Genomic DNA, 25758 nt, shown 5'->3' on the forward strand with positions numbered 1-25758 from the left:
TCAAAAACTTCCGAAAGTCAGCTCGAGTATCAGGACCATGGAGTGAGCAGTGATCCGCAACCGGATTGTTCAGTGAGGATACCGTGCAGCTTTTTGTGTGCAAGCTGATTAATAAATTGTGAAATGGCGATGCGGAAAGAAAATCGACATTTGAAGTTAGCTGGAACCACTATGCTGTTTTACAAGTTTACATGTCGAAAGAATAAGAATGGCATTTTCGGTTTAAATGAGTTAACACAGTTATTGGAGAGAGTATTCGCTCAAGTTTGGTGAGTGGAGGGTCGGCACAACATTAATAACGTGGACGAATAGTAACAAACTCACCCCTCCACCAAAAAGGTGTTAAGCCTTCACAAAAAAATATCAATCTCAGTTACTTGGCTTGAATTAATGGGCAACACCCTTTCTAAGGTGCTTTGTGTCGCGGAGCCCCGCCCTTTCTAAATTACTGCTTGAGTGACTCAGCAGTCCCATCCTGACATATCAACGTCTGCCGAAGTCGATGCAGATGAAGAGAATGGACTGAAATTAGAGAGGAATCAACAGACTGCTGTATCTTGGCCGTCCCTTTTCTCGGCCAGCTGAGATTTTGCATTTCTGCTCACTTCTCCAAAAGCCCTCCATAAACTCAGCCTCCACAGGCCAAGGCCGACAGCAACTAACTTCCGGTTGGCTCCCTTAATATCCCCCATTTCCATAACTCGCTTTTAGGTGTTAATGGAGCAAGGTGTATGGACGGCCAAGAAGCTGTGTCCCATTGGCGAACTCACTGCATACAATACGCGTGGGCGCATTGGCATCTTCCATTCAAGAGTATGGCCGGATATTACTGAGAACTTTCTCCTTCCTTGAAGATCTTGTCCAGGTTACAAAACTGCAGAGGTGTTTACTGAGAATGGAGCGTTGATAGAGGCCCAGTTTGTTCTCCATTGATACACATGTCAATTTTGTCACGAGAGGGTTGATATAATGTTTAGTAATTTGAAAGGATGATTGCCGAGTCTATATATATGATGGTATCAACAATGGCCAGTGCCACATCGGTAGCGCCGATAGGTGGCACTATGGCAACATTCAAGTTCGTGACAATTGTCCAGCGGATGGTGGTTGTCAAAGCAATATCATTGCAGACGTGAGTCAGTATGTCCACTTGCTGCTTGAGGTTTTCCTCAGCATACATTACTTTTGAGTAGCTCGAATAGGCAGCACGGTAGCATTGTGGATAGCACAATTGTTTCACAGCTCCAGGGTCCCAGGTTCGATTCCGGCTTGGGTCACTGTAAGTGCGGAGTCTGCACATCCTCCCCGTGTGTGCGTGGGTTTCCTCCGGGTGCTCCGGTTTCCTCCCACGGTCCAACGTTGTGCAGGTGAGGTGGATTGGCCATGCTAAATTGTCCTTAGTGTCCAAAATTGCCCTTAGAGTTGGGTGGGGTTACTGGGTTATGGGCATTGGGTGGAGGTGTTTGACCTTGGGTAGGGTGCTCTTTCCAAGAGCCGGTGCAGACTCGATGGGCCGAATGGCCTCCTTCTGCACTGTAAATTCTATGAAATCTATTCTATGAACAGGTCAATTACCTGAAGAGGACTTTGTTCAGTTTTCGATGCGACCTCAAGTGAACAAGGCTGAACAGATTTGTATCACTTCGCGTTCTGCGAGTATAAAAGCGGTGCAGGTGACCTGGAGCAGTCCAACAGCAACAAAGGGCAGAACATGGAAAAGAGTGTCGGAGCCGGGAGAGAACCTTGTTTAACGCGCCATGATGGACTTTAACGTGTTCCCTGACCGCACCGTGCTGTTGTGGAATGAGATGATTACATTCAGCAGTTTGTGAGGGCGGCCAGTTTTCGGCAGCAGCCTCTGCCTCTGCTCACATTGTCCAGTGCGCAGATGAAATCGATTAAACCAATCACCAGCACATTGTTCTTGCAGCTGCCGGTCAGTGAGGATCATTCACCTGTCGATCATATGCATTGCAGATCTGCCAATTATGAAGTCACCAGGAATTTTGGAACACACATTCAGCCAAGATCCGCAGCGTTACAAGAGCAACTCGAGCAAATACTGTCAGCAGGGCGATATTTTGATGGTCGGAGTCATTTTTAATGCGAGATTAGGGATGGAGAGAAACGAGAGCCAGACGAAATTCGCTCTCACCATATGGCGCATGACACCGAGCGACGTTATGTTTACTTACTGCGATGCCGGCCATGGGGTACTGCCCTACTTCCAACCAATTCACAAGTTTGAAAAAAACAAGCCCTCGGCGTCACAGAATCAGAGGAAATACAGTGCACAAGATGCCCTTCCACCCACCGAGTCTGCACCGACACATGAAAAAAACTTGGCCTACCTACTGAATCCTAATTGCCAGCACTTGGCACACAGCCTTTTCAGTAGGATGGAGAAAATAAGACCAGTTCAAACAATTTTCAGTTCTGAGGCGTAATCATTTCCCAGTATCCGATTCTCACCGCCATTAATTACCATTTGCAGAAAGAGAGTTAGAAAGCAGGTAGGATATGAACGAAAGACTTCTAGGGCGAGTTCAATTTCCCTTTCATCACATAATATCACTATCTCTTTGATCTCCGAGCGAGGAAGTTGAGGTTTGAGGTCGGACTCAGCCCCAGAGCAGGGAATTAGGAGTTTGTTTCACCAACACTGACAAAGTGCTCCCACCATTGATATTGTGACGCTGGCTTGAGACGTCCAAGCTAGCCACGCCCATAGAAACCTGAGGGAGGCGCAACAGGTCCCATGGCCACTATATCAAAAAACATGCTGCCAAGCGTACATCCAACGATAAAACGGGAAACCCAGTTAACGAGTCAGTTGGAAATTAAAATTCTCACGTTGGTGTTAATTTCCTGTCCAGATTCTTCCCTTTTAACAGCGATTAAAATTAGGGTAACAATTCAGTCGGTTTAAAGTTGCTTTGGTATTCCTGAGATCTTGAAAGTGACAATGGCAAAAAGCTATTCCGTTCTGAGAAAATGCACTACTTTCTCACTTGAACTCATTCCGAACTACAGCAATATCGGGAGACTCTGTTCCCTCCAGATTCACGACATCCCTTGCCTGGTTATTTCAACTCATTGATCAATCTGAGAAATCCCCGTTTTATTCAGATCCTAAAGGCAAGCAGAACTAACTGAGGGATAACTAACTAACTAACTAACTAACTCATTGTGCTTGAAACTAATTGCTTTAATTATCTTACCCGTTCCCTGTCAAACTGCCGATGCCGCTCTTTTAGTCAATTGTGCTTCCGAATTGGCTTTGAAATTTAGGATTCAATCTGTATCCATTAGACTTCCAAGCGCTGCATTTCAGACGTCAACCATTCCTTAAGTGCAACAAAAAGCTTCTGAGGTCAGTTCTGCTGCTTTCATAGACCATATTCAGTATGTTCACCTGATTACAGACCTTACTGCTACTGAAAACAATTAATCCTTACCGACGCTACCTCATGATTAGGAAGACCTCCATGTAACATCCTCTCGTCTTTCAGGATTTGAGGACACAAGTTCGACAAATAATGTCTTTCTCCACATTGCAGACATAAGACAACCAAAAAGGACACCTGCAAACGATACATTCACAAGTTCCGCTACGGCCACACATTAACCCGACTGAGGAGTACATGGGCGTACCCTAACTGCCTCGGACCTCCTACCCTTAGAGTAAGTAAAGTAGCCATGGACATAGGTGACCACAGGCTTCTTTCCCTTTGACAGGGAGAGGTGACTGGTGGTGATTTAACAGGAGAGTCGGCACACGTCAGTCGAGGAGCAAGGTTGCGTGAATACCCGCAACCTGTATGGGAATTGAACCCGCGCTCTGGGGCGTGGTGCGCATCACAAACCAGCCCCCCCCCTCTCTCACCCCGACAGCAGTGTGGGCGTACCTTCAGAAAATGGACTGCATAGATTTCAGATGGTTACTCACCAGCTCCGCAAGGGCCTTTAGGGATGGACAATACATGCTGGGCTAGCAAGCGGAGTCCATATTCAATGAAAAACACATAAAGGCGATACTGAGTAAAGTCCGGCTCGAACAAAAGCTGTACATCATTACCATTACACACAAAACCAACACAACTGTATTGCTTTGATAAACAATTACATATGCTGTCGAGTGCACGTCCAATGACATCACTTCCGCACCTAATCATAAAACGAAGTGCAAAGGCAATAGGACTGCAGTCAGTAAACACAGCGAACTTGGAAGTTTGAAAGAATGTTCAAAACCCAGACCATGCCGTGCACTGTGTACCTCTGTCCACTGTTGCTGTTGCTTCCAGGTGACGGTTAATACCTGTCGAGCGATTTGGGTTCGGCTCACACGGCCTTTAGCATCATCGGTACTTGTTGCTAAAGGAATACTTCAATCAGTTCGATTAGTTAGAAAATTGATAATTTCTCTGCCAAATATTCTGTTATCAATAAGAAAACAGACAACGTTATATTCTGCAGTCCGTTACTCGGCTCAGATGCAAAGCAACTGAGGGGTCCGTTTTGAGCTTTGACAAAGGCTTTCTCCCTATCGTTATTGTGCCACTTTATATTTGATCTGAACTGTTTCTCGTTTGTCTCCTCAGCCACTTGCAGGAGCGCTCTCGTCTCCCAATGGGCGAATCGATTGTCCGTTGTCGAGGGAGAATCGGCGGAAATGCATTGTTACCAGAACGACACTAGCAATACCCACATGTACTGGTACCGCCAGCAATCCGGAGCAAGGTTACAGCTCCTGATGACTTCGATTGGCACCTCACATCCCACCCCTGAGGGAGGTGTACCGGAGAGATTCAAAGGCAGCAGAACGGAGACAAAGCGCTGCAGTCTGAAAATAGAGAACGTGGAACCGGCTGACACTGCGGTCTATTACTGCGCTGCGAGTGATCACAGTGACTCAAACATGTGCCGGGCTGCATCAAAAACATGGTGGCAAGATCAAATTACTGCGGATACCGGAATCTGAAATAAAACCAGAAAATATTGGATAATCTCAGCATGTCTAACAACATCAAAGCTAGCTCTGACAAAGAGTCACCCAGACTGGAACTGTTAGCTCCCTCTTCTCGCCACAGATACTGCCAGACCATCTGCGATTATCCAGTAGTTTCTGTTTGGGGATCAAAAACATGCCGCCCTGTTAGTCAGTGAGCGGACTGTTCACGAAGCAGCACATATTAAAGACACCTGCCCACTCCCAAATATATTCCCCGCTTTTGAACAACGCTGGATAACTAAAGGCCAACGCGTCTCAACAGTGCAAAAAGGGCTCTGAATATATCCTGTTCAAACATATTTCGAAACCTCCTCCCACAATTTATTTTCGATCTGCTCCCTCTAGTCTGTCAGGAAATTTACTCCAGCTTTTGAAAACGCAATTATTTGAAATCAAAATGGTATCCCCACCCCCTCCGTTGCCCTTTGACGAATCGCCTTTAGTTACTCTACCCTCCACTCAACGGAAGCTGTTTGGACCCCTGTACTCTCTCAAAAGCCTTTTTCATTTGAAAGATATACATCGCATCTCCTCTTAGTTTTATCCAGCTGAGGAAGAGTGTTCCTGCTTGCACATTGCCGTTAATACTGCTTGAAATGAGAGTTACGTTCCGATGTCCATCGGAGGGTGAATCATGAAGCGAGTTGGAGAGGATTTCGCAACGCCTTCACGAACAAACCACAAAGATGTAGGCCGTTCAAATCTTTCTGAGCAACCCACTGACCTACAAAATATTGCACATTGCAAGAAGACTTTATGAACACAACCTTAAAGCGTACGCTTGGCTTTGATGAAGCAGGGGACGTTTTATTGGCTACTCTTGAAATGACGTAATTTCCACAGTCTGGCGAAAACGGAGTGACAGCGCGTTCAGAGTGCAGTCCATGGGAGGGTAACCGAGGCCAGATATTCACTGAAGGTTCACATTCCGGCATCATGAGGCGTATTATGTTCCAACACCTATTGTTGCTGATGCTCCCAGGTTACTTTTCATCCTTGTATGACTCGTTTCGCGAATGTTATTTTTTTTTCTCTTAAGAGAAGTCACTTAAGTCACTGAAGAGGTGACTTAATTGAGCATACAAGATGATCAGAGGATTGGATAGGGTGGACAGTGAGTGAGAGCCTTTTCCCTCGGATGGTGATGACTAGCACGAGGGGACATAGCTTTAAATTAAGAGGAGATAGATATAGGACAGATGTCAGAGATAGGTTCTTTAGTCAGAGAGTAGTAAGGGCGTGGAATTCCCTGCCTGCAACAGTAGTGGACTCGCCAACACTAAGGGCATTTAAATGGTCATTGGATAGACATATGGACGATAAGGGAATAGTGTAGATGGGCTTTAGAGTGGTTTCACAGGTCGGCGCAACATCGAGGGCCGAAGGGCCTGTACTGCGCTGTAATGTTCTATGTACTTCTTGGTTCTGTAGAAACGATTTTATCAGTCAGATTTGTCGTGTGTTAATCTTTGAACGGCGGACTGCCGGTTGGCTGGGAGCATGATGAAACACTTGCAGACGCGGCTTACAAAAGGTACATGGATCATGATTTAAGTACAAGCAGATTTGCTGATCTACTGTCAAATTACATGGAGGTGTGAGTAATTGTAACGCATCTCTTTCAAGAGCTGACCATTCGCCGACTTCAGCTTCTGAACTGCACAATTGCTTCGTTTTCTAAATACCTTGTTTTTGAAATATATATGCATATATTATATGTATATAGCCTTCTATATCAGTACAATTTTAAATGTCACGGCAATGAGAGGCGCCGGGCACTCTCGCTGGTGGAAGTCGTAAGGCTTTTATTATTGAGGTATGGTTTGTGGCGTGATTGAGCGAATTGTCTGCAGACAAAAGACGGAGCATCCTCGCTACCTTCACCGTCCCATTTCATTTTTGATCCTATCTGTTCCTCATGTTTCTCCGCAGTTGGCTATCGGAGCGCTTTCGTTACACAGTGGTGGAACCGCATGTCCGTTGAAAAGGGGAAGACAGTGGAGATGCAGTGTTACCAGAATGACACCAGCGAGACCTACATGAACTGGTATCGTCAGAAGATCGGAGAGGGTTTGCAGCTGATCATTACATCTGCTTTCGGCTCTGATCCTCAGCCTGAGGACAGTTTCACGGGAAAGGTTGAAGTCACCAGGCCCGATTTCAAAAGCTGCAGCCTGAAAATACTGCGCGTGGATCCGACTGATACGGCGGATTATTACTGCGCTGCTAGTGATCACAGTGATCGGAAGGGGTGCAGGTGTGAAACAAAAACTCAGTCACCGTCTTGGGCTCTCGGATCGAAATTCGGTCCAACCCTCAACGCAACCCAATGCATCCCAGGTAAGGTCAGGCGGCAGATCCTGAATTGTCTGCAGACAAAACGAGGATGGGGGTCCCGTGTTTTTCGCATGCATCAAACCCACAATGGCTAACCGCACCGAAGTCCAATTCCCCGCCGCCAAGTCGACTGCCAACAATCTCTGTTGCTATGGCATTGTACACCCTTGCGTGCATCTCACAGCTTGGGGCGATACATGTAATAATAATCTTCATTGTCACAAGCAGGTTTACATTAACACTGCAATGAGGTTAATGTGAAAAGCCCCTAGTCGTCACATTCTGGCGCCTGTTCGGGTACACAGGGGGAGAATTCAGAATATCCTAACAGCACGTCTTTCTTGTGGGACGAAACCGGAGCACCGGGAGGAAACCCAGGCAGACCCAGGGAGGATGTGCAGACTCCGCACAGACAGTGACCCAAGCCGGGAATCGAACCTGGGACCCTGGAGTTATGATACCATGCTGCACACATAGCGATTGTAGAGGCTCCAATGTGTTTCCATTTCCTGTCTGTAGAGGAATCACTCTCGCCTTCAACGCCTGTCATTGCCGGACGTCGAATGACTGAAACATTGATACTTGGAGTTTTTTTGAGTTTCAGACAGCGACGTTCAGCCGTGTCATCAACGCGTTTCCGTGTGGGTGAGCGGAGTGTGGGTGAGCGGAGTGTGGGTGAGCGGAGTGTGGGTGAGCGGAGTGTGGGTGAGCGGAGTGTGGGTGAGCGGAGTGTGGGTGAGCGGAGTGTGGGTGAGCGGAGTGTGGGTGAGCGGAGTGTGGGTGAGCGGAGTGTGGGTGAGCGGAGTGTGGGTGAGCGGAGTGTGGGTGAGCGGAGTGTGGGTGAGCGGAGTGTGGGTGAGCGGAGTGTGGGTGAGCGGAGTGTGGGTGAGCGGAGTGTGGGTGAGCGGAGTGTGGGTGAGCGGAGTGTGGGTGAGCGGAGTGTGGGTGAGCGGAGTGTGGGTGAGCGGAGTGTGGGTGAGCGGAGTGTGGGTGAGCGGAGTGTGGGTGAGCGGAGTGTGGGTGAGCGGAGTGTGGGTGAGCGGAGTGTGGGTGAGCGGAGTGTGGGTGAGCGGAGTGTGGGTGAGCGGAGTGTGGGTGAGCGGAGTGTGGGTGAGCGGAGTGTGGGTGAGCGGAGTGTGGGTGAGCGGAGTGTGGGTGAGCGGAGTGTGGGTGAGCGGAGTGTGGGTGAGCGGAGTGTGGGTGAGCGGAGTGTGGGTGAGCGGAGTGTGGGTGAGCGGAGTGTGGGTGAGCGGAGTGTGGGTGAGCGGAGTGTGGGTGAGCGGAGTGTGGGTGAGCGGAGTGTGGGTGAGCGGAGTGTGGGTGAGCGGAGTGTGGGTGAGCGGAGTGTGGGTGAGCGGAGTGTGGGTGAGCGGAGTGTGGGTGAGCGGAGTGTGGGTGAGCGGAGTGTGGGTGAGCGGAGTGTGGGTGAGCGGAGTGTGGGTGAGCGGAGTGTGGGTGAGCGGAGTGTGGGTGAGCGGAGTGTGGGTGAGCGGAGTGTGGGTGAGCGGAGTGTGGGTGAGCGGAGTGTGGGTGAGCGGAGTGTGGGTGAGCGGAGTGTGGGTGAGCGGAGTGTGGGTGAGCGGAGTGTGGGTGAGCGGAGTGTGGGTGAGCGGAGTGTGGGTGAGCGGAGTGTGGGTGAGCGGAGTGTGGGTGAGCGGAGTGTGGGTGAGCGGAGTGTGGGTGAGCGGAGTGTGGGTGAGCGGAGTGTGGGTGAGCGGAGTGTGGGTGAGCGGAGTGTGGGTGAGCGGAGTGTGGGTGAGCGGAGTGTGGGTGAGCGGAGTGTGGGTGAGCGGAGTGTGGGTGAGCGGAGTGTGGGTGAGCGGAGTGTGGGTGAGCGGAGTGTGGGTGAGCGGAGTGTGGGTGAGCGGAGTGTGGGTGAGCGGAGTGTGGGTGAGCGGAGTGTGGGTGAGCGGAGTGTGGGTGAGCGGAGTGTGGGTGAGCGTGAGTGTGGGTGAGCGTGAGTGTGGGTGAGCGTGAGTGTGGGTGAGCGTGAGTGTGGGTGAGCGTGAGTGTGGGTGAGCGTGAGTGTGGGTGAGCGTGAGTGTGGGTGAGCGTGAGTGTGGGTGAGCGTGAGTGTGGGTGAGCGTGAGTGTGGGTGAGCGTGAGTGTGGGTGAGCGTGAGTGTGGGTGAGCGTGAGTGTGGGTGAGCGTGAGTGTGGGTGAGCGTGAGTGTGGGTGAGCGTGAGTGTGGGTGAGCGTGAGTGTGGGTGAGCGTGAGTGTGGGTGAGCGTGAGTGTGGGTGAGCGTGAGTGTGGGTGAGCGTGAGTGTGGGTGAGCGTGAGTGTGGGTGAGCGTGAGTGTGGGTGAGCGTGAGTGTGGGTGAGCGTGAGTGTGGGTGAGCGTGAGTGTGGGTGAGCGTGAGTGTGGGTGAGCGTGAGTGTGGGTGAGCGTGAGTGTGGGTGAGCGTGAGTGTGGGTGAGCGTGAGTGTGGGTGAGCGTGAGTGTGGGTGAGCGTGAGTGTGGGTGAGCGTGAGTGTGGGTGAGCGTGAGTGTGGGTGAGCGTGAGTGTGGGTGAGCGTGAGTGTGGGTGAGCGTGAGTGTGGGTGAGCGTGAGTGTGGGTGAGCGTGAGTGTGGGTGAGCGTGAGTGTGGGTGAGCGTGAGTGTGGGTGAGCGTGAGTGTGGGTGAGCGTGAGTGTGGGTGAGCGTGAGTGTGGGTGAGCGTGAGTGTGGGTGAGCGTGAGTGTGGGTGAGCGTGAGTGTGGGTGAGCGTGAGTGTGGGTGAGCGTGAGTGTGGGTGAGCGTGAGTGTGGGTGAGCGTGAGTGTGGGTGAGCGTGAGTGTGGGTGAGCGTGAGTGTGGGTGAGCGTGAGTGTGGGTGAGCGTGAGTGTGGGTGAGCGTGAGTGTGGGTGAGCGTGAGTGTGGGTGAGCGTGAGTGTGGGTGAGCGTGAGTGTGGGTGAGCGTGAGTGTGGGTGAGCGTGAGTGTGGGTGAGCGTGAGTGTGGGTGAGCGTGAGTGTGGGTGAGCGTGAGTGTGGGTGAGCGTGAGTGTGGGTGAGCGTGAGTGTGGGTGAGCGTGAGTGTGGGTGAGCGTGAGTGTGGGTGAGCGTGAGTGTGGGTGAGCGTGAGTGTGGGTGAGCGTGAGTGTGGGTGAGCGTGAGTGTGGGTGAGCGTGAGTGTGGGTGAGCGTGAGTGTGGGTGAGCGTGAGTGTGGGTGAGCGTGAGTGTGGGTGAGCGTGAGTGTGGGTGAGCGTGAGTGTGGGTGAGCGTGAGTGTGGGTGAGCGTGAGTGTGGGTGAGCGTGAGTGTGGGTGAGCGTGAGTGTGGGTGAGCGTGAGTGTGGGTGAGCGTGAGTGTGGGTGAGCGTGAGTGTGGGTGAGCGTGAGTGTGGGTGAGCGTGAGTGTGGGTGAGCGTGAGTGTGGGTGAGCGTGAGTGTGGGTGAGCGTGAGTGTGGGTGAGCGTGAGTGTGGGTGAGCGTGAGTGTGGGTGAGCGTGAGTGTGGGTGAGCGTGAGTGTGGGTGAGCGTGAGTGTGGGTGAGCGTGAGTGTGGGTGAGCGTGAGTGTGGGTGAGCGTGAGTGTGGGTGAGCGTGAGTGTGGGTGAGCGTGAGTGTGGGTGAGCGTGAGTGTGGGTGAGCGTGAGTGTGGGTGAGCGTGAGTGTGGGTGAGCGTGAGTGTGGGTGAGCGTGAGTGTGGGTGAGCGTGAGTGTGGGTGAGCGTGAGTGTGGGTGAGCGTGAGTGTGGGTGAGCGTGAGTGTGGGTGAGCGTGAGTGTGGGTGAGCGTGAGTGTGGGTGAGCGTGAGTGTGGGTGAGCGTGAGTGTGGGTGAGCGTGAGTGTGGGTGAGCGTGAGTGTGGGTGAGCGTGAGTGTGGGTGAGCGTGAGTGTGGGTGAGCGTGAGTGTGGGTGAGCGTGAGTGTGGGTGAGCGTGAGTGTGGGTGAGCGTGAGTGTGGGTGAGCGTGAGTGTGGGTGAGCGTGAGTGTGGGTGAGCGTGAGTGTGGGTGAGCGTGAGTGTGGGTGAGCGTGAGTGTGGGTGAGCGTGAGTGTGGGTGAGCGTGAGTGTGGGTGAGCGTGAGTGTGGGTGAGCGTGAGTGTGGGTGAGCGTGAGTGTGGGTGAGCGTGAGTGTGGGTGAGCGTGAGTGTGGGTGAGCGTGAGTGTGGGTGAGCGTGAGAGTGTGGGTGAGCGAGTGAGTGTGGGTGAGCGAGTGAGTGTGGGTGAGCGAGTGAGTGTGGGTGAGCGAGTGAGTGTGTGTGGGTGAGCGAGTGAGCGAGTGAGTGGGTGTGGGTGAGCGAGTGAGCGAGTGAGTGGGTGTGGGTGAGCGAGTGAGCGAGTGAGTGGGTGTGGGTGAGTGAGTGAGTGGGTGTGGGTGAGCGAGTGAGTGTGGGTGAGCGAGTGAGTGGGTGTGGGTGAGCGAGTGAGTGTGGGTGAGCGAGCGAGTGGGTGTGGGTGAGCGAGTGAGCGAGTGAGTGGGTGTGGGTGAGTGAGTGAGTGGGTGTGGGTGAGTGAGTGAGTGGGTGTGGGTGAGTGAGTGAGTGGGTGTGGGTGAGTGAGTGAGTGGGTGTGGGTGAGTGAGTGGGTGTGGGTGAGTGAGTGGGTGTGGGTGAGTGAGTGAGTGTGGGTGAGTGAGTGAGTGTGGGTGAGTGAGTGGGTGTGGGTGAGTGAGTGGGTGTGGGTGAGTGAGTGGGTGTGGGTGAGTGAGTGGGTGTGGGTGAGTGAGTGGGTGTGGGTGAGTGTGAGAGCGTGAGTGTGAGAGACCGATTGAGTATGGAATCAGCGTGCAATAATGAGTGAGTCTGTAGTAATGAGTGAGTTTCAGTGTGTAAGTGAGTGTGAGTGAGTGATTGTGTAATGGTGAGTGAGTGTGAGTCGGGGTGTGTAAGAGTGAGTTAATGAGTGAGAGTATGTTAGTGAGTGATTGTGCAAGAGTGTGTGAGTATGTGTGTGTGTGAGACTGATTGAGTGAGTGTGTGAGAGTGAGTGAGTGTGGAATCAGTGTGTAATAATGAGTGAGTCTATAGGAATGAGTGAGTTTCAGTGTGTAAGTGAGTGTGAGTGAGTGTGTAAGCGTGAGTTAAATCCACTCGATTAGATTGCACACTGTATCGCACTGCAGTGTATCTGTTAACTGTGAGTGTGTGCAAGAGTGAGCGAGCCAGTGTGTGTGATTGTGTAAGTGAATTTGAGTGTGTGAGCGAGTTTGTGTGTAAGAATGAGTGAGTGTGCGAGTGTGTGTGTGTTATAGTGGGGGTGAGTGTGTGTGTAAGAGTGAATGATTAAGTGTGTGAGGGAGTGTGAGTGCGAGTTTGTAGCAGTGTGTGTGAGTGAATGTATAAGAGTGAGTGAGTGTGTGTGTGATTGAATGTGTAAAGGTGAGTGGGGGGTGTGAGTGAGTGTTTAAGTGTGAGAGAGTGTGTGAGAGACTGAGTGAGTGTGTGAGAGTAAGTGAGTGTGTAATAATGAGTGAGGGTGTAGGAATACGAGTGTGAGTGAGTGTGTAATGGTGAGCGAGTGTGAGTCAGGGTGTGTAAGAGTGAGTTAGTGAGTGTGTTAGTGAGTGATTGTGTACAACTGTGTGAGTGAGTGTGTAAGCGTGAGTTAAATCCACTCGATTAGATTGCACACTGTATCGCACTGCAGTGTATCTGTTAACTGTGAGTGTGTGCAAGAGTGAGCGAGTCTTGCACGACTAGAGAGCTTGATTAGATTCCAGTCTGTAACTCACTCCCGGGTATCTGTTATTCAATATATAAACCATTGTGAACCCCTCGATTAGATTCCAGTCTGTAACTCACTCCCAGGTACCTGTTATTCTATATATAAACACCCCTGAATCCCTCAATTAGATCCTGCTCCTATTCCTTGTGGTCTGTTATTGCTAATTATCTCTCTGTTTATCTATTTCAGAGTATCCAGAAAAGTGGGATGGGAATGAATTCGGCATCGTTTTGGATTTGGATATTGGAGAAATCATCATTTGGGATAAGTTCTGTTACGTTGATAATTTCCTATCTTCTTTAAAAATAAAACCCTTCCTTTGGAAACATTGCCTCATTCCCTCTACTTGCTGTAAATATCCTGGCAGCTTCTGTTTTGGAAACTGTAGAGGAACATTTATTCCCTTTGTAACCCCATGCTGAACCTGTCCTGGGTGTTTGCTGGGGACAGTGTAGAGGGAGCTTTACTCTGTATCTGACCCTGTGCTGTACCTGCCCTGGGAGTGTTTGCTGGGGACAGTGTAGAGGGAGCTTTACTCTGTATCTGACCCTGTGCTGTACCTGCCCTGGGAGTGTTTGCTGGGGACAGTGTAGAGGGAGCTTTACTCTGTATCTGACCATGTGCTGTACCTGCCCTGGGAGTGTTTGATGGGGACAGTGTAGAGGGAGCTTTACTCTGTATCTAACCCCGTGCTGTACCTGCCCTGGGAGTGTTTGATGGTGACAGTGTCGAGGGAGCATTACTCTTTATCTAACCCCGTGCAGTACCTGTCCTGGGAATGTTTGATGGGTCTTTAAGAGAAGATTCCTGGCCACAAAAACAAAGCTCATTGCAAAGTTTCACTTCATATTTTACATGTTGCTCACAGACAGATTTCTTCAATGAGCGGCTCTATAAATTTGGATTCAATTTGATTTATTCACACTGTGAGATGTCAAGCTTATTCCTCAATCAATACAGGGTCATCGGCAACAACATCATTTTATTAGACAAGGAGGTTCAATGGGATTTTTTCACTGAAATCATCTGATGTCATTTATTGAGATTAGAATTTATAATGAAACAATTTGGATTGAATGAAAACGGTTAGTTTGATAACCCCAACTGCTTTCTGTTAACTCGCCCGTCACTCTCCACTCTCACCTTGTTTTTAAGTTGGGGAATTCTGCTGGCAGCTTGTGCACAGGAAGAGCCCCAAAATGGTGGCACTTTCAAAATTAAGTTCAGAGTCTCTGAAGATGGATTTCTTTCTCTCTTTCTACTTGAACATGTACACACTGACAGCAGGCATATTGATTGCACAGCAAGATTCCCCAGTCAGAAATGTGATCATGGTGGAAAATTCCCCTACGTCCCCTGTGGAAAGGTTGAATTAACTCCCTCATTCCCACGTTTAAGTTTAAGACTTTTAACTCATGACCTTCAAACATTTTGCAGTCCGTGAGCTACTTTTTAATAAGTGTGGTTAATGTTGCTGTGTTTTTTGAAAATATTTTCATTCCGATGAGGACGGACATAACAACATACAAACAATCAGTCAGTCACAACACAAACAAAATACTATTCTCCTCATTTGACATTTATTCCTTTATTTCCATTAAACCTTTCCGCTCTTCCCTCCCCTTACCCACTGGCAACAAACAGATCTGTAAATAGAGACAAGAACAGCTTCCATCTCGTCCAGAAACCCCCATCTGAGCCACAAAGGGCTAACTTTAGTTTCTCAAGTTTAAGGAATTCCGCAATATCCCTCAACCATGTCGATATTTTTGGCGGATCTTCTGACTTCCCTTCCAATAAAATTAGCCTCCGGGCGATCAATGTGGCAAAGGCCACCACATCGGCCCCGTCCCCACCTATTAGTCCCGGTACTTCCGACACCCCAGAAATTGCCTCGTGGTCCCAGTAATATTCCCACCTCCACAACTTTTGTTCGTGTTGAAATAGCGAGAGCCAGAAGCCCACAAATCGTGGACGTGACCAGAAGATGTGGACATGGTTAACTGGTCCTCCTTTACACTCTCACATTTATCTTCTTCCTCTGTGAGGAATCTGCTCATTCGTTCCTGTGTCATATGGGCCCCTGTGTACATCCTTGAATTGTATCAAGCCCATCCGAGCGCATGAAGATGTCGCATTGACCCTGTGTATAATCTCACTCCATAGTCCCCATTCCAACTCCATATCCAACTCTTCCTTCCACTTTTGTTTCATCTCTTCAATCGCTGCTTTCTTTTTGTCCATCAGCCACCTGTAAATGTTAGTAATTCTCCCATCACCAACTCAGCTGGGAGGAGCAATTTCTCCAGCAGCTTGTTCTCCGGTAGGCAAACGAACGAGGACAACTCCTTTTTCACCAAGTTTCATCATTGAAGATAATTAAACTTCACCTCCCTCTGCATTTTATGTTTCTCCCTCAATTCTTCAAATCTACTTTCCAACAACAAGTCTGTAACCTGTCTCAGCCCAGCTTTATGCCACTGTTTAAATATTGTATCCAGTCTTGCCGCTGGGGTGAATCGGTGGTTTCCATAAATAGGGGCTTGCACCGTCAAGTTTACCAAAGCAAAATGGCATCTCCGCTTGCTCCAGATGTTGAAGGAAGATGCCAGCACCGGGCTTTGTGTCAACCTCCCCGGGGGAAATGGGAGTGCAGCTGCAGCGGAAGTCTGCAAACTAGCCCCCTTACACGATTCTTCCACCACCTGTACCCATTCCGCTTCTTCCTCTCCCCACCATTGCCCAATCTTCTCCAAATTCACCGCCCAATAATAATACAAAAGATTGGGAAGCACCAACCCTCCCACCCACCCATTCTTTTTAAATATGAGCTGGTCTTTTTGAAGAGAAATCCAATTAATCACCTTCCAGTTACCGATGGAGAAGTCATCTGCCGCATTTTCTATCTGATTAGAGCAGGGTGTCTGTGTGAGGGTAAGTGTGTTACTGTGTGTGTGGACTTTTCTCTATCTGTCTATCTGCCAGTCGCCCTGGTCCAAGATTATATTTCACTCTCCATAGATGCTGCCTGACCTGCTCAGTATTTTCCTGCATTGGTACAAGAGCGCGGAGGTAAGGCTGAACTTATACAAGACACTAGTTAGACCTCAGCTGGAATATTGTGGACAGTTCTGGGTGCCACACTGTAGGAAGGATGTGAACACACTGGAGCGAGTGCAGAGGAGGTTCACAAGAATGGTTCAGGAATGAGATACTTCAGTGATGAGGTTAGATTGGAGAGGTTGGGTCTGTTCTCCACGGAGAGAAATGGCCAAGAGGAGATGAGATAGAGGTGTTCAAATCTTGGGGGTGCCGGACAGAGTAGACAGGGAGAAACGGTTCCCACTATTAAGAAGATCAAGAACGAGATGGCAGAGAATTAAAGTGAATTGGAAAAGAAGCAAATATGATGTGAGAAAATGGAAACAGTATAGTGTAGAGAGAGCCCTGCTCGATATCTGACCCCGTGCTGTACCTGTCCTGGGAGTGTTTGATGGGGACAGTGTAGAGGGAGCTTTACTCTGTATCTAACCCCGTACTGTACCTGTCCTGGGAGTGTTTGATGGGGACAGTGTAGAGGGAGCTTTACTCTGTATCTGACCCCGTGCTGTACCTGTCCTGGGAGTGTTTGATGGGGACAGTGTAGAGGGAGCTTTACTCTGTATCTAACCCCATGCTGTACCTGTCCTGGGAGTGTTTGATGGGGACAGTGTAGAGGGTGCTTTACTCAGTATGTAACCCCGTGCTGTACCTGCCCTGGGAGTGTTTGATGGGGACAGTGTAGAGAGAGCTTTACACTGTATCTAACCCCATGCTGTACCTGTCCTGGGAGTGTTTGATGGGGACAGTGTGAGGGAGCTTCACACTGTATCTAACCCCATGCTGTACCTGTCCTGGGAGACTTTGATGGGGACGGTGTAGAGGGAGCTTTACTCTGTATCTAACCTCATGCTGTACCTGTCCTGGGAGTGTTTGATGGGGGACAGTGTAGAGAGAGCTTTACTCTGTATCTGACCCTGTGCTGTACCTGTCCTGGGAGTGTTTGATGGGGACAGTGTAGAGGGTGCTTTACTCTGTATCTAACCCCGTGCTGAACCTGTCCTGGGAGTGTTTGATGGGGACAGTGTAGAGGGAGCTTTACTCTGTATCTAACCCCGTACTGTACCTGTCCTGGGAGTGTTTGATGGGGACAGTGTAGAGGGAGCTTTACTCTGTATCTAACCCCGTGCTGTACCTGTCCTGGGAGTGTTTGATGGGGACAGTGTAGAGGGAGCTTTACTCTGTATCGAAACCCATGCTGTACCTGCCCTGGGAGTGTTTGATGGGGACAGTGTAGAGGGTGCTTTACTCAGTATGTAACCCCGTGCTGTACCTGCCCTGGGAGTGTTTGATGGGGACAGTGTAGAGAGAGCTTTACATTGTATCTAACCCCGTGCTGTACCTGTCCTGGGAGTGTTTGATGGGGACAGTATAGAGGGAGATTTACTCTGTATCTAACCCCGTGCTGTACCTGTCCTGGGAGTGTTTGATGGGGACAGTGTAGAGGGAGCTTTACTCTGTATCGAAACCCATGCTGTACCTGTTCTGGGAGGGTTTGATGGGGACAGTGTAGAGGGAGCTTTACTCTGTATCTAACCCCATACTGTACCTGTCCTGGGAGTGTTTGATGGGGACAGTGTAGAGGGTGCTTTACTCAGTATGTAACACCGTGCTGTACCTGCCCTGGGAGTGTTTGATGGGGACAGTGTAGTGAGAGCTTTACACTGTATCTAACCCCATGCTGTACCTGTCCTGGGAGTGTTTGATGGGGACAGTGTGAGGGAGCTTCACACTGTATCTAACCCCATGCTGTACCTGTCCTGGGAGTGTTTGATGGGGACGGTGTAGAGGGAGCTTTACTCTGTATCTAACCTCATGCTGTACCTGTCCTGGGAGTGTTTGATGGGGGACAGTGTAGAGAGAGCTTTACACTGTATCTAACCCCATGCTGTACCTGTCCTGGGAGTGTTTGATGGGGACAGTGTGAGGGAGCTTCACACTGTATCTAACCCCATGCTGTACCTGTCCTGGGAGTGTTTGATGGGGACGGTGTAGAGGGAGCTTTACTCTGTATCTAACCCCGTGCTGTACCTGCCCTGGGAGTGTTTGATGGGGACAGTGTAGAGAGAGCTTTACACTGTATCTAACCCCGTGCTGTACCTGCCTGGGAGTGTTTGATGGGGACAGTGTAGAGGGAGCTTTACTCTGTATCTAACCCCGTGCTGTACCTGTCCTGGGAGTGTTTGATGGGGACAGTGTAGAGGGAGCTTTACTCTGTATCGAAACCCATGCTGTACCTGTCCTGGGAGTGTTTGATGGGGACAGTGTAGAGGGAGCTTTACTCAGTATGTAACCCCATGCTGTACCTGTCCTGGGAGTGTTTGATGGGGACAGTGTAGAGGGTGCTTTACTCAGTATGTAACCCCGTGCTGTACCTGCCCTGGGAGTGTTTGATGGGGACAGTGTAGAGAGAGCTTTACACTGTATCTAACCCCATGCTGTACCTGTCCTGGGAGTGTTTGATGGGGACAGTGTGAGGGAGCTTCACACTGTATCTAACCCCATGCTGTACCTGTCCTGGGAGACTTTGATGGGGACGGTGTAGAGGGAGCTTTACTCTGTATCTAACCTCATGCTGTACCTGTCCTGGGAGTGTTTGATGGGGGACAGTGTAGAGAGAGCTTTACTCTGTATCTGACCCTGTGCTGTACCTGTCCTGGGAGTGTTTGATGGGGACAGTGTAGAGGGTGCTTTACTCTGTATCTAACCCCGTGCTGAACCTGTCCTGGGAGTGTTTGATGGGGACAGTGTAGAGGGAGCTTTACTCTGTATCTAACCCCGTACTGTACCTGTCCTGGGAGTGTTTGATGGGGACAGTGTAGAGGGAGCTTTACTCTGTATCTAACCCCGTGCTGTACCTGTCCTGGGAGTGTTTGATGGGGACAGTGTAGAGGGAGCTTTACTCTGTATCGAAACCCATGCTGTACCTGCCCTGGGAGTGTTTGATGGGGACAGTGTAGAGGGTGCTTTACTCAGTATGTAACCCCGTGCTGTACCTGCCCTGGGAGTGTTTGATGGGGACAGTGTAGAGAGAGCTTTACATTGTATCTAACCCCGTGCTGTACCTGTCCTGGGAGTGTTTGATGGGGACAGTATAGAGGGAGATTTACTCTGTATCTAACCCCGTGCTGTACCTGTCCTGGGAGTGTTTGATGGGGACAGTGTAGAGGGAGCTTTACTCTGTATCGAAACCCATGCTGTACCTGTTCTGGGAGTGTTTGATGGGGACAGTGTAGAGGGAGCTTTACTCTGTATCTAACCCCATACTGTACCTGTCCTGGGAGTGTTTGATGGGGACAGTGTAGAGGGTGCTTTACTCAGTATGTAACACCGTGCTGTACCTGCCCTGGGAGTGTTTGATGGGGACAGTGTAGTGAGAGCTTTACACTGTATCTAACCCCATGCTGTACCTGTCCTGGGAGTGTTTGATGGGGACAGTGTGAGGGAGCTTCACACTGTATCTAACCCCATGCTGTACCTGTCCTGGGAGTGTTTGATGGGGACGGTGTAGAGGGAGCTTTACTCTGTATCTAACCTCATGCTGTACCTGTCCTGGGAGTGTTTGATGGGGGACAGTGTAGAGAGAGCTTTACACTGTATCTAACCCCATGCTGTACCTGTCCTGGGAGTGTTTGATGGGGACAGTGTGAGGGAGCTTCACACTGTATCTAACCCCATGCTGTACCTGTCCTGGGAGTGTTTGATGGGGACGGTGTAGAGGGAGCTTTACTCTGTATCTAACCCCGTGCTGTACCTGCCCTGGGAGTGTTTGATGGGGACAGTGTAGAGAGAGCTTTACACTGTATCTAACCCCGTGCTGTACCTGCCTTGGAGTGTTTGATGGGGACAGTGTAGAGGGAGCTTTACTCTGTATCTAACCCCGTGCTGTACCTGTCCTGGGAGTGTTTGATGGGGACAGTGTAGAGGGAGCTTTACTCTGTATCGAAACCCATGCTGTACCTGTCCTGGGAGTGTTTGATGGGGACAGTGTAGAGGGAGCTTTACTCAGTATGTAACCCCGTGCTGTACCTGCCCTGGGAGTGTTTGATGGGGACAGTGTGAGGGAGCTTCACACTGTATCTAACCCCATGCTGTACCTGTCCTGGGAGTGTTTGATGGGGGACAGTGTAGAGAGAGCTTTACTCTGTATCTAACCCCGTGCTGTACCTGTCCTGGGAGTGTTTGCAGGGGACAGTGTAGAGGGAGCTTTACTCTGTATCTAACCCCGTGCTGAACCTGTCCTGGGAGTGTTTGATGGGGACAGTGTAGAGGGAGCTTTACTCTGTATCTAACCCCGTACTGTACCTGTCCTGGGAGTGTTTGATGGGGACAGTGTAGAGGGAGCTTTACTCTGTATCTAACCCCGTGCTGTACCTGTCCTGGGAGTGTTTGATGGGGACAGTGTAGAGGGAGCTTTACTCTGTATCGAAACCCATGCTGTACCTGCCCTGGGAGTGTTTGATGGGGACAGTGTAGAGGGTGCTTTACTCAGTATGTAACCCCGTGCTGTACCTGCCCTGGGAGTGTTTGATGGGGACAGTGTAGAGAGAGCTTTACATTGTATCTAACCCCGTGCTGTACCTGTCCTGGGAGTGTTTGATGGGGACAGTATAGAGGGAGATTTACTCTGTATCTAACCCCGTGCTGTACCTGTCCTGGGAGTGTTTGATGGGGACAGTGTAGAGGGAGCTTTACTCTGTATCGAAACCCATGCTGTACCTGTTCTGGGAGGGTTTGATGGGGACAGTGTAGAGGGAGCTTTACTCTGTATCTAACCCCATACTGTACCTGTCCTGGGAGTGTTTGATGGGGACAGTGTAGAGGGTGCTTTACTCAGTATGTAACACCGTGCTGTACCTGCCCTGGGAGTGTTTGATGGGGACAGTGTAGTGAGAGCTTTACACTGTATCTAACCCCATGCTGTACCTGTCCTGGGAGTGTTTGATGGGGACAGTGTGAGGGAGCTTCACACTGTATCTAACCCCATGCTGTACCTGTCCTGGGAGTGTTTGATGGGGACGGTGTAGAGGGAGCTTTACTCTGTATCTAACCTCATGCTGTACCTGTCCTGGGAGTGTTTGATGGGGGACAGTGTAGAGAGAGCTTTACACTGTATCTAACCCCATGCTGTACCTGTCCTGGGAGTGTTTGATGGGGACAGTGTGAGGGAGCTTCACACTGTATCTAACCCCATGCTGTACCTGTCCTGGGAGTGTTTGATGGGGACGGTGTAGAGGGAGCTTTACTCTGTATCTAACCCCGTGCTGTACCTGCCCTGGGAGTGTTTGATGGGGACAGTGTAGAGAGAGCTTTACACTGTATCTAACCCCGTGCTGTACCTGCCTGGGAGTGTTTGATGGGGACAGTGTAGAGGGAGCTTTACTCTGTATCTAACCCCGTGCTGTACCTGTCCTGGGAGTGTTTGATGGGGACAGTGTAGAGGGAGCTTTACTCTGTATCGAAACCCATGCTGTACCTGTCCTGGGAGTGTTTGATGGGGACAGTGTAGAGGGAGCTTTACTCAGTATGTAACCCCATGCTGTACCTGTCCTGGGAGTGTTTGATGGGGACAGTGTAGAGGGTGCTTTACTCAGTATGTAACCCCGTGCTGTACCTGCCCTGGGAGTGTTTGATGGGGACAGTGTAGAGAGAGCTTTACACTGTATCTAACCCCATGCTGTACCTGTCCTGGGAGTGTTTGATGGGGACAGTGTGAGGGAGCTTCACACTGTATCTAACCCCATGCTGTACCTGTCCTGGGAGACTTTGATGGGGACGGTGTAGAGGGAGCTTTACTCTGTATCTAACCTCATGCTGTACCTGTCCTGGGAGTGTTTGATGGGGGACAGTGTAGAGAGAGCTTTACTCTGTATCTGACCCTGTGCTGTACCTGTCCTGGGAGTGTTTGATGGGGACAGTGTAGAGGGTGCTTTACTCTGTATCTAACCCCGTGCTGAACCTGTCCTGGGAGTGTTTGATGGGGACAGTGTAGAGGGAGCTTTACTCTGTATCTAACCCCGTACTGTACCTGTCCTGGGAGTGTTTGATGGGGACAGTGTAGAGGGAGCTTTACTCTGTATCTAACCCCGTGCTGTACCTGTCCTGGGAGTGTTTGATGGGGACAGTGTAGAGGGAGCTTTACTCTGTATCGAAACCCATGCTGTACCTGCCCTGGGAGTGTTTGATGGGGACAGTGTAGAGGGTGCTTTACTCAGTATGTAACCCCGTGCTGTACCTGCCCTGGGAGTGTTTGATGGGGACAGTGTAGAGAGAGCTTTACATTGTATCTAACCCCGTGCTGTACCTGTCCTGGGAGTGTTTGATGGGGACAGTATAGAGGGAGATTTACTCTGTATCTAACCCCGTGCTGTACCTGTCCTGGGAGTGTTTGATGGGGACAGTGTAGAGGGAGCTTTACTCTGTATCGAAACCCATGCTGTACCTGTTCTGGGAGTGTTTGATGGGGACAGTGTAGAGGGAGCTTTACTCTGTATCTAACCCCATACTGTACCTGTCCTGGGAGTGTTTGATGGGGACAGTGTAGAGGGTGCTTTACTCAGTATGTAACACCGTGCTGTACCTGCCCTGGGAGTGTTTGATGGGGACAGTGTAGTGAGAGCTTTACACTGTATCTAACCCCATGCTGTACCTGTCCTGGGAGTGTTTGATGGGGACAGTGTGAGGGAGCTTCACACTGTATCTAACCCCATGCTGTACCTGTCCTGGGAGTGTTTGATGGGGACGGTGTAGAGGGAGCTTTACTCTGTATCTAACCTCATGCTGTACCTGTCCTGGGAGTGTTTGATGGGGGACAGTGTAGAGAGAGCTTTACACTGTATCTAACCCCATGCTGTACCTGTCCTGGGAGTGTTTGATGGGGACAGTGTGAGGGAGCTTCACACTGTATCTAACCCCATGCTGTACCTGTCCTGGGAGTGTTTGATGGGGACGGTGTAGAGGGAGCTTTACTCTGTATCTAACCCCGTGCTGTACCTGCCCTGGGAGTGTTTGATGGGGACAGTGTAGAGAGAGCTTTACACTGTATCTAACCCCGTGCTGTACCTGCCTTGGAGTGTTTGATGGGGACAGTGTAGAGGGAGCTTTACTCTGTATCTAACCCCGTGCTGTACCTGTCCTGGGAGTGTTTGATGGGGACAGTGTAGAGGGAGCTTTACTCTGTATCGAAACCCATGCTGTACCTGTCCTGGGAGTGTTTGATGGGGACAGTGTAGAGGGAGCTTTACTCAGTATGTAACCCCGTGCTGTACCTGCCCTGGGAGTGTTTGATGGGGACAGTGTGAGGGAGCTTCACACTGTATCTAACCCCATGCTGTACCTGTCCTGGGAGTGTTTGATGGGGGACAGTGTAGAGAGAGCTTTACTCTGTATCTAACCCCGTGCTGTACCTGTCCTGGGAGTGTTTGCAGGGGACAGTGTAGCGGGAGCTTTACTCTGTACCTAACCCCGTGCTGTACCTGTCCTGGGAGTGTTTGATGGGGACAGTGTAGAGGTTGCTTTACTCTGTATCTAACCCCGTGCTGTACCTGTCCTGGGAGTGTTTGATGGGGACAGTGTAGAGGGAGCTTTACTCTGTATCTAACCCCGTGCTGTACCTGTCCTGGAAGTGTTTGATGGGGACAGTGTAGAGGGAGCTTTACTCTGTATCTAACCCCGTGCTGTTCCTGTCCTGGGAGTGTTTGCTGGGGACAGTGGAGAGGGTGCTTTACTCTGTATCTAACCCCGTGCTGTACCTGCCCTGGGAGTGTTTGATGGGGACAGTGGCGAGGGAGCTTTACTCTGTATCTAACTCTGTGCTGTACCTGTCCTGGGAGTGTTTGATGGGGACAGTGTAGAGGGTGCTTTACTCTGTATCTAACCCCATGCTGTAGCTGCCCTGGGAGTGTTTGATGGGGACAGCATAGAGGAACCCTTGCTCTGTATCTAACCCCGTGCTGTACCTGTCCTGGGAGTGTTTGATGGGGACAGCATAGAGGAACCCTTACTCTGTATCTGACCCCGTGCTGTACCTGTCCTGGGAGTGTTTGATGGGGACATCGTGAGTGAGTGGTTGTGTCAGTGTATAAGTGAGTGAGTGTGTAAGTGTGAATGAGTTTGTGTGTGAGTATGTGAGTGAGTGACTGTGTCAAAAGTTACTGAATGTGTAATGGTGAGTTTGTGTAAGAGTGAGCAAGTCAGTGTGTGTGTGTATGTCAGTGTGAGTCATTGTGTCAGTCAGTTTGAGTTTGTGAGTGAGTGTGTGTGAGTGGTGGTGTGTAAGAATTAGTGAGTGGGTTATTGAGTGTGAAAGAGTGTGTAGGAGTGAGTGTGTGTTAGCATGTGGGTGTGATAGTGTGTCAGAGTGATAGTGAGTGTGTGAGAGTGTGTGTGTGTAAGACCGAGTGAGTGTGTGAGACTAAGTGAGTGTGTGTGAGTCAATGTGTAATAATGAGTGAGTCTGTAGGAATGAGTGAGTTTCAGTCTGTATGTGAGTGTGAGTGAGTGTAATCGTGAGCGAATGTGAGTCAGGATGTGTAACAGTGAGTTAGTGAGAGTGTGTGTTAGTGAGTGATTGTGTAAGAGTGTGAGTGAGTGTGTCAGACTGTGTGATTGAGTGTGTGCGCGTAAGAGTGAGTGACTGTATAAGTGTGAGTGTATGAGTGAGTGTGTAAGTGTGAACGAGTTAGTGTGTGTGAGTATGTGAGTGAGTGACTGTCAAGAGTGACTGAGTGTGTAATGGTGAGTGTGTGTAGGAGTGAGTGAATCAGTGTGTACGTATATCAATGTGAGTGATTGTGTAAATCAGTTTGAGTGTGTGAGTGAGTGTGAGCTAGTATGTAAGAATGAGTGAGTAGGTGATTGAGTGTGAAAGTGTGTGTCTGTGTGTAATTGTGAGAGTGTGAAGAACTGTGTGAGTCAGTATGCAAGAGTGATGTGTGTTAGCATCTGGGAGTGATTGTGTCAGAGTGACAGGTGTGTAAGAATGAGTGTGTGACTGTGACAGTGAGTGTGTGACAGTGAGTGTGTGAGTGAGTGTGTGTGCGACTGAGTGAGTGTGTGAAAGTAAGTGAGGGTGTGTGGATCAGTGTATACTAATGAGTGAGTCTATAGGAATGAGTGAGCGTGAGTGAGTCAGTGTGTAATAGTGAGCGAGTGTGACAGAGGTGTGTAAGAGTGAGTTAGTGAGTGAGAATGTTAGTGCGTGATTGTGTAAGTGTGTGAGCGAGTGTGTAAGCGTATGCGTGTGAGCGAGTGTGTAAGAGTGTGTGAGAGAGTGAGTGAAATCTACCCCCTCAATTAGATTGCACACTGTGTTGCACTCCAGTATATCTGTTAACAGTGAGTGTGTGTTAGGGTGACTGTGTGTAAGAGTGAGTGAGTCAGTGTGTGAGTATGTAAGTGTGGGTGATTGTGTAAGTGAGTTTGAGTGTGTGGGCGAGTTAGTGTGGAAGAATGAGTGAGTGTGCGAGTGTGTGTAATAGTGGGTGCGAGTGAGTGTGTATGAGTGAGTGAGTGTGTATGAGTGAGTGAGTGTGTATGAGTGAGTGAGTGTGTAAGAGCGAGTGTGTGTGTGTGTGAAGGAATGTGTAAGAGTGAGTGAGGGAGTGTGAGTGAGTGTGCAAGTGAGTGCTTACGTATGAGAGAATGAGTGTGTGTAAGACTG

The 25758-nt window shown here is 50.2% G+C and overlaps 1 long non-coding RNA gene across 8 annotated transcripts in view; it reads right to left on the bottom strand.

Annotated features, from left to right (window-relative positions):
- LOC140410180 (uncharacterized) overlaps nt 1-25758 on the bottom strand; it is a 424392-nt gene that overhangs the window by 388249 nt on the left and 10385 nt on the right. The gene's annotated exons all lie outside the window — the stretch shown is intronic.

This window comes from Scyliorhinus torazame, chromosome 4 (genome assembly GCF_047496885.1).
Source record: "Scyliorhinus torazame isolate Kashiwa2021f chromosome 4, sScyTor2.1, whole genome shotgun sequence".
Taxonomy (NCBI): Eukaryota; Metazoa; Chordata; class Chondrichthyes; order Carcharhiniformes; family Scyliorhinidae; genus Scyliorhinus; species Scyliorhinus torazame.